General features: G+C 42.7%; 1 long non-coding RNA gene across 1 annotated transcript; it reads right to left on the bottom strand.

The window, feature by feature from the left end:
• Nucleotides 1–6,868: 6,868 nt before the first annotated feature.
• LOC141152855 (uncharacterized) lies at nt 6,869–8,067 on the bottom strand. Its single transcript, XR_012247170.1, has 6 exons — nt 7,871–8,067; nt 7,568–7,705; nt 7,407–7,492; nt 7,257–7,323; nt 7,078–7,180; nt 6,869–6,999 (listed from the first exon to the last, which is right to left on the bottom strand). It is a non-coding gene; the product is annotated as an uncharacterized lncRNA (long non-coding RNA).
• Between the last annotated feature and the right edge of the window lie 363 nt (nt 8,068–8,430).

The following is an 8,430-nucleotide window of genomic DNA, read 5'->3' as shown; positions in this document are numbered from 1 at the left end:
TGTACTGATCCTGAGTTACATCCTGTATTATATTCCAGAGCTGCACTCACTATTCTGCTGGTGCAGTCACTGTGTACATACATTACATTACTGATCCTGTACTGATCCTGAGCTACATCCTGTATTATACTCCAGAGCTGCACTCACTATTCTGCTGGAGCAGTGACTGTGTACATACATTACATTACTGATCCTGTACTGATCCTGAGTTACATCCTGTATTATACTCCAGAGCTGCACTCACTATTCTGCTGGTGCAGTCACTGTGTACATACATTACATTACTGATCCTGTACGGATCCTGAGTTACATCCTGTATTATCCTCCAGAGCTGCACTCATTATTCTGCTGGAGCAGTCACTGTGTACATACATTACATTACTGATCCTGAGTTACATCCTGTATTATACTCCAGAGCTGCACTCACTATTCTGCTGGTGCAGTCACTGTGTACATACATTACATTACTGATCCTGTACTGATCCTGAGTTACATCCTGTATTATCCTCCAGGGCTGCACTCACTATTCTGCTGGAGCAGTCACTGTGTACATACATTACATTACTTATCCTGTACTGATCCTCATTTGAATAAAGAGAAAATTTCAGCTCACCCCTGAGATTTAATCCCAGTCTGGCATGGAATACGGCGTCCTCGCTGCTGCACAGCGCCAGGGTCAATGAAGAAGTGAAGATGGATCCAGCTCAACACACCGGGCAATTAATTAAAATTCAACAATTTTTATTGGCAAATCCTTTTAAAAACTTGTAGAAAAGACAAAAAATGGACATCTCAGATGACAAAGCATTTTCATAGCCAGTGTTCAAGAGTTTTTCACTCGAAACGCGCATGGCATTTTTTATACACACCACCCCATAATATATGCTTTGTCGTCTGAGATGTCCATTTTTTGTCTTTTCTACAAGTTTTTAAAAGGATTTGCCAATAAAAATTGTTGAATTTTAATTAATTGCCCGGTGTGTTGAGCTGGATCCATCTTTACTTTCTCACTGATCCTGAGTTACATCCTGTATTATACTCCAGAGCTGCACTCACTATTCTGCTGGTGCAGTCACTGTGTACATACATTACATTACTGATCCTGTACTGATCCTGAGTTACCTCCTGTATTATACTCCAGAGCTGCACTCACTATTCTGCTGGCAGAGTCACTGTGTACATACATTACATTACTGATCCTGTACTGATCCTGAGTTACCTCCTGTATTATACCCCAGAGCGGCACTCACTATTCTGCTGGTGCAGTCACTGTGTACATACATTACATTACTGATCCTGTCCTGATCCTGAGTTACCTCCTGTATTATACTCCAGAGCTGCACTCACTATTCTGCTGGTGCAGTCACTGTGTACATACAATACATTACTGATCCTGAGTTACATCCTGTATTATACTCCAGAGCTGCACTCACTATTCTGCTGGTGCAGTCACTGTGTACATACATTACATTACTTATCCTGTACTGATCCTGAGTCATATCCTGTATTATACTCCAGAGCTGCTGTGACAAGCAGAATTAGAGCTGTTGCTTTAAAAGCATCCAGCAACTAGAGAGGTTAACACAGTCACAGGAGACAGGGAGTGTTTTAGCAGAGCCCCAGGTGGTTTGTGGGAAAGTTGTTTACTGTCTGGCTGGAGCCGAAGAGAAAGGTGGTGTGTGTGTTCTGTATCTCACAGAAGCGCCCTTGCAAGTGAAAAGGATTAAAGTCAGGAGTGAAGCTAAGCATAGGTCAGGTAGAGTTCCTGAACTATCAGTGCAGAGTATTGTCAGGCAGAAAGATAAGGACTGTAAGAAATGGTGTTACAGGGATCATTTCCCTCAGCAACCCCCCCCCCCTTCTTCATCTCACTGTGCTGTAAAGAATGATGTGTTCATTAATATGCCTTTGCATCAGACCTGTGCTGTCCTGTACTACAGGGAAAACTGTGAACTGCTGTGCTGCTAAGGAAACTGTACTGTTTGTCAGTGGAGCCTGTTGCTCATAAGACTTAACTTGCACTGACTGTGCGGCTTCTTATTAAATGCTACTGTTCTACCGTTTATGAGGACTCTTGTCAAGTGTGTCTAGTCAGCAAGTAAAACAACCTACGTGTCTGTGCCTGAGGGTCAATACCCCTGTGTGCCTGAGAGAAGCTGCAGCACATGGTCTATGGTCGCCCTGAATAACGGTTCCCCCAGGATTCCAAAGAATTCATGTAACCTGTCTCGCCCCTATCTGAACCTAGCGGCGTGTAACACTGCATTCATTATTCCGCTATTCTGCATGTGTGAACACTACTGATGCCAAGAATGAGGCTCTGAGATACCCCTTTGTATTCACAGCATCATTCTCTTGTTTGGTGTTGGTCCCAGTGATAGAGCCCCAGCAGTCACCCAGAAATCACTTATATTAGGGCAGCATGGTGGCTCAGTGGTTAGCACTGCAGCATTGCAGCATTGGGGTTCTGGGTTCAAATCCCACCAAGGTCAACATCTGCAAGGAGTTTGTATGTTCTCCCTGTGTTCACATGGGTTTTCTCCGGTTTCCTCCCACATTCCAAAGACATCCTGATTGAGAACTAGATTGTGAGCCCCAATGGGAACAGTGATGATAATGTCTGTAAAGCGCTATGGAATTAATGGCGCTATATAAGTGAGTAAAAAAAAAAAAAAAATAGTGTCCTGTGGACAGGTCCTAGTGCATTTTCTGCTCTTTATTATTGTTATTTAATGTATATTATTTTATGTTTATTATTACTCTTTAGTATATTTATTGTATCATTTGTATAAAATAAACAATTTTCATATAATTTTATACCTAAGTAGCAAAATTCATTTCTGTTTTTGGGTGAAGGCGCCAATATCTTTTCCAATCAAAAATCAAAGTAACTAAATTCTCCGTCTCGTCTTAGCGCATCGGCCGTCGTTCTTACAGTATTAGCTCAGATAATTTTTTTTTTCTTTCGTTTTAATGTTTCCTTAAACAAAATAGCTTGTTAATTATTAAAGGCAATTATCAGTGCGCCCTTGATGATTAGATGCAAAGAAATTATTTTCAATTACCCTCCTATTGCACACATTACAGAAGGATATTGGAAAGCGCGAGCGGCTCTCTGTAAATAGTGAAGCGTACGTGTAACAGGAGGAGCGGTAAGGAAACGTATCACCTGTCTCATGTGTCGGTGTCGGCCCTGTAACTCCAGGAGGACGAGCTGTCCCATAACCAGTGCATTCTGTTACTGCCATGAATTACTAGGACTATTATGGCCGCTCACCCAGTTTTACCAGTAGTCACCCTATTTTTCGCTCCCTTATATAGTTTACACCTGTATCCTGAATCCTAATGGGTGTGTAGCTAATAATTGGGCATTATCCATTGGACTAATTCAGTCAATAGCGGTCTGATCACTGGTTTTCCTTGCTCTGGTTCAGTTCCGGTTGGCGGTGCACCAGGTCTCAGCACATTCCAGCATCCGGACGTTGTGTGCAGTAGTCGTGATATTTCATGGCGTTAGTACCCATCAAAACTATATTGTCTGGTCTGGGGTCTGATATTCATATAAGGTAGATAGATGGGTGAATGTATGCGTGGATAGATGGATGGATGGATAGATAGATATTAGATCTATAGGTTGATAAATATGAGATATATGATACATAGATAATAGATATGAGATAGATGTATGGATAGATGATACGTGTAAAAAAAGACTTGGGTATACAAATAGATCACAGACTTCACATGAGTCCACGGTGTGATGCAGCAGCAAAAAAGGCAAACACAGTTCTGAGATGTATTAAGAGAAGCAGAGAGTCTAGATCACGTGAAGTAATTATCCCCCTCTACTCCTCCTTGGTCAGACCTCATCTGGAATACTGTGTCCAGTTCTGGGCACCACCAGACATGGAGAAACTGGAGCAAGTTCAGAGAAGAGGTACCAGGATGGTGAGGGGACTGCAAACTATGTCCTACGAGGAACGGTTAAAGGATCTAGGAAGGTGTAACTTACAAAAAAGAAGGCTAAGAGGAGACTCAATGGCTGTCTACAAATATCTGAAGGGATGTCACAGTGTAGAGGGATTATCCTTATTCTCATTTCCACATGGATACACGAGAAGCAATGGGGTGAAACTGAAAGGGAGAAGATACAGATTAGATATTAGGAAAAACTTTTTGTCAGAATTCCTGTTGTCCTTCTACAGTTTGACCACTAGTGGCTGCTTTTGTTCACCTTAATAATTGTGCTGCAATCCCACTCCTTACCACTGGAGGCTGCTGTTGTGTTCTGCAATTACTCTTTACTAAGATGGCAGATTCTGAACCTGTGAGATCCATCTTGTTTCTTGTTTGGGCCTCCTTAAAGCCACATGGATCTCTCACTCATTGCTTGAGTATTGTGTCTAGCTTTTAGCCTAATTCCAGTCTCCAGCTCCTGAACATTCTTACCCAGTCTGTTCTCACCTATCTATGGATTGTTTCCTAAAACTCCTTTGCTAACTCCAAGAACTTCTACTACCGCTTTCTATTCCTGCTCGTGCTCCTTCGGCCACTGATTTCCAGCAGTACTATGCCAGCATCGTAACAATTTTTGACAGTGAGGGTGATCAATGAGTGGAACAGGCTGCCACGAGAGGTGGTGAGTTCTCTTTCAATGGAAGTCTTCAAACAGAGGTTGGACAGACATCTGTCTGAGATGGTTTAGTGAATCCTGCATTGAGCAGGGGGTTGGACACAATGACCCAGGAGGTCCCTTCTAAGTCTAACATTCTATGATTCTATAATTCTATGATAGATAGATAGATAAATATTAGATAGATTAAAAAAACAAGAGTAAAAACAGCAAAATAGACATGAGCGAATTACTTCACGCAAGTGTTCTCTGGCCAAGGACAAGAGCTGCACAAATTTATTTGCCCTCCGGGATCCCCATCGCGGTGTTTGATTTGCCCGCCTGGTATAACGTTATTTGTGCAGCGTCCAGGTGACGTTTCGCCAGCCCAGCAAATCAGAAGCAGAGTCTGAGAGCCTGGATTCATGCAACTCCTATCTGCAGCAAGAGATCATTGACCTGGTCCATGAACCAGGGTTGAGTGAAGAGATCCGCTCATCTTCACAGCACAGGTCCAATATGACTGATATGCACACGGTCGGACAGGGGTATCTGGGGCCCACACGGGAAATTTACTCTAGGGGCCCACCTACAGCTATATGCAAATATCTGTAAGCCGTTACCCCTGTTATAGTGGAGCGTCGACTGTAAAACACAGGAGGCTCCTGCACATCTACTGTGCGCCACTATAACTGGGATGTACAATTACGGTATTTTCGATTAAAGGGGTTCTTTGGTTAAAATGAGTTATCACTGATTCATGGGCTCCACCGTATAGGTGATTGTTTGGGTCCGACCATTGGAAACCACATTGATCGAAATAATAAGGAAGTTTTATTCCCGACAGGACACTTACTCCATTTTAAAAATGGAGCCGCAGGTGGGATATCTGACCGCAGCCTCATTCATTCTCTTTGGGACTTCCAGAAAAAAACAAGAGCAGCCACTGAGAGAATGAATGGATCAGTGGTCAAGTCGCACATGAGCTCCAGTCTAATGGGGATAAAAGTTCCACATTCTGCGGGACCCATTAGTCAGACCCCCACCGATCAATAACTTAGAGATGTGGAGAGATGATTACTTTTTTCACCGGAGAACCCCTGTAAATGCATCCCTGCCACTATGTTCCAAGTATTAAATCTCTAATGGAAATAAAAAATCTCCTAATTAATATCAGAGAAAACAAATGACCGCCATACACAACACAATCCACTCTACCAACACCAATTATGCAAGGGAAAAATACTGGCACACTGTGACCAGACCACAGAGTGACCGAATAATACTACATACAAGGGAAAAATACCGCCACACCATGACCAGACCAGATAATGACCGAATAATACTTCATACAATGGAGAAATACCACAACACACGTGACCAGACCACATATTACCACCACATAGTGACCAAATAATACCACATGCAAGGAACAAATACCGCCACACCATGACAAGACCACACATTACCACTAGTGATGCGTGAATGTGTTCGGATAAGGTGTTATCCAAGCACGCTCGAGTCTTAACTGAGTATCTTTGCTGTGCTCATCAAATATGTTCTCGCCGCCGCAGCTGCATGTCTCGCGACTGTTAGACAGCCGCAACACATGCAGGGATTGCCTAACAAACATGCAATCCCTGCATATGTTGCGATAGTCTAACAGCCGCAAGACATGCGGCCACGACGACGCGAACATATTTGACAAGCACGCTGAAGATTCTCGGTTAAGACTCGAGCGTGCTTGGATAACACCTTATCTGAGCATGTTCAGGCATCACTAATTTCCACCACAAAGTGACCGAATAATTCCACATACAAGGGACAAATACCACCTCAAAGTGACCAGAGCACAAATTAACACCCCATAGTGACCGAATACTACAATACTGATCATGAAAACAAACCACAATACTAACAACACTGTTTATTACCACCAGTGACATTATACACAAGAGCTCTGTATATAGTATACAGGGTACAGTGTATAAAATTAAGTCAATTTGCGCTTCCCTTTAGACCAAAATATGGTTAGATAATGTGCTAGCTCAATGCTAATTAGGTAGATATAATGGTATGTCGGTATAAGTAAATGGATTAATAGATAAATAAATACATAAATAGATGAATAAAGATGTAAAATATATAAAGTAATACAGCTGTCATTAAATTAGTATAAAAACCCCAGAGAGAGTAAATGGACAGATTTAAAGTCACAATAAAAATAATTTTATTTCGTATAGTTTAAAAAAATAAGGGTGAAGGAGTAAAACCAAATGGGGTCTTTAAGCACAGTTAAAATTTGACAATGGAAGGGCTGAGGTAAAAATAGAATCCTGGTGGGATCCGCTGTTTGGATTTTTCGGGTACACCGGGTAGAGGTTCTTCTGTTTAAAGTAGAGAAGGAGGTGGATGAGTATCTATGTTGGATACTATTAGTGTGAACTAGGGCTGATAATAGTTACCTGTTGGTAGAATGATCTGGAGTAGATTCACAGGTGGCGGAGATGTCCCTGGTATGACAGTGGGATCCGCTGTATGGATGTTTTTTGCAAAAAGGTAGTAGTTCTGTTGGGAATAGAGGGAGGGGTGGGTGAATAGTGTGGTGTAAGTGGTAATAGGGGTCTGGAATGGTAAGGGTTACCTGATTGTGATATGGTCTGGAATGGGCTCATAGGTGGCGGGTAGGTCTCATGTATAGCGGTAGGAGGCTGGTGGGAATAAGATGGGATGGGTTATTATAATGTATGATCGCTTGTGGTGATAGATAGGTGTATGTAAAAATGTGGTGTACCTGTAATGATGTCGAGAGAGTAGGCTGGATGTGAATATGAGGACTGGACAGACCAGCTAATGTTATATAGAGACTGTTAGTAGGTCCTAAATGAATAAAAGGGTTAATGGTATTATAGATGGTCAGGACAGGTCAATTAAGAAGAGATAAATAGAAAGTACCTGAGTCCGGGAGTAGTACCTATAGGTCCCAAGGTGTAGTCATAACAGTTAACCAAGGAGTGATAGAAGAGATCTGAGCATCTGCAGGTGTGAGTAGGTCTGTACTGGTCAATGGGTAGAGACTAATCCATTAACCTACTGGAGGGAAAAGGACACAAAATTAGGTAGTGTAGCAGAGGGTTAATAGCGGTGAGCTCCCTCCGGGTACAACTCTGCGCAGCGTGACCTGAAGGTGCGTGGAGCTGTAACAGATACTCTCTGATAGCTTGTTACTGTTGGTACATGCGGAGGTGTAGAGCTTACCTTCCTTCTGAAGTCCGATGATCAGTGTGGTAAGGAGGGCTCTCTTACCTCCTTGTATATCCTCCGTCTGTGTGGGAGATGTACTTAGGCTGGAGAGTGCAGGGGGGCGCTAAAGTTGGCGGAGTAGAGTCCCGGCCGGTGACTCTGACTCCGCAATACCTGTAGTAGTGGTGCAGGGCCTTACAGGACCTGGCGTGACGTCACGGTCACGTGTGAGACACGTGATTAGGCTTGTACGGTGTGGCAGAAGGCCCAATTCCTATGCGTTTCGAAAGCTGCGGTTTTCTTCATCAGGGATGGTCCCTTTCTGCCAATGATCCTTTTTATAGTTGCTGACTTTGGAGTTTGATTGTTTAATTAGTTCATATTGATTAGATAGAGCGCATAGTTACCCTTCATAGGTCATTAAAGGCAAAAAGTTCAATCTCGGTATTAAGTCCCTTTGGTTTCAGGGTATCCATTTCAAAGATCCAGAAACTTTCTCTTCTAGACTTCTTTTTTATAAAATTGCCCTTTCTCCAACTTTTCGGTACAATTTGTATTCCTGTTATCTGGGTGCC

This window comes from Phyllobates terribilis, unplaced genomic scaffold (genome assembly GCF_046119375.1).
Source record: "Phyllobates terribilis strain yellow unplaced genomic scaffold, ASM4611937v1 Scaffold_7__3_contigs__length_470593459, whole genome shotgun sequence".
Taxonomy (NCBI): Eukaryota; Metazoa; Chordata; class Amphibia; order Anura; family Dendrobatidae; genus Phyllobates; species Phyllobates terribilis.
This window is presented reverse-complemented; position numbering and strand designations above follow the sequence as displayed.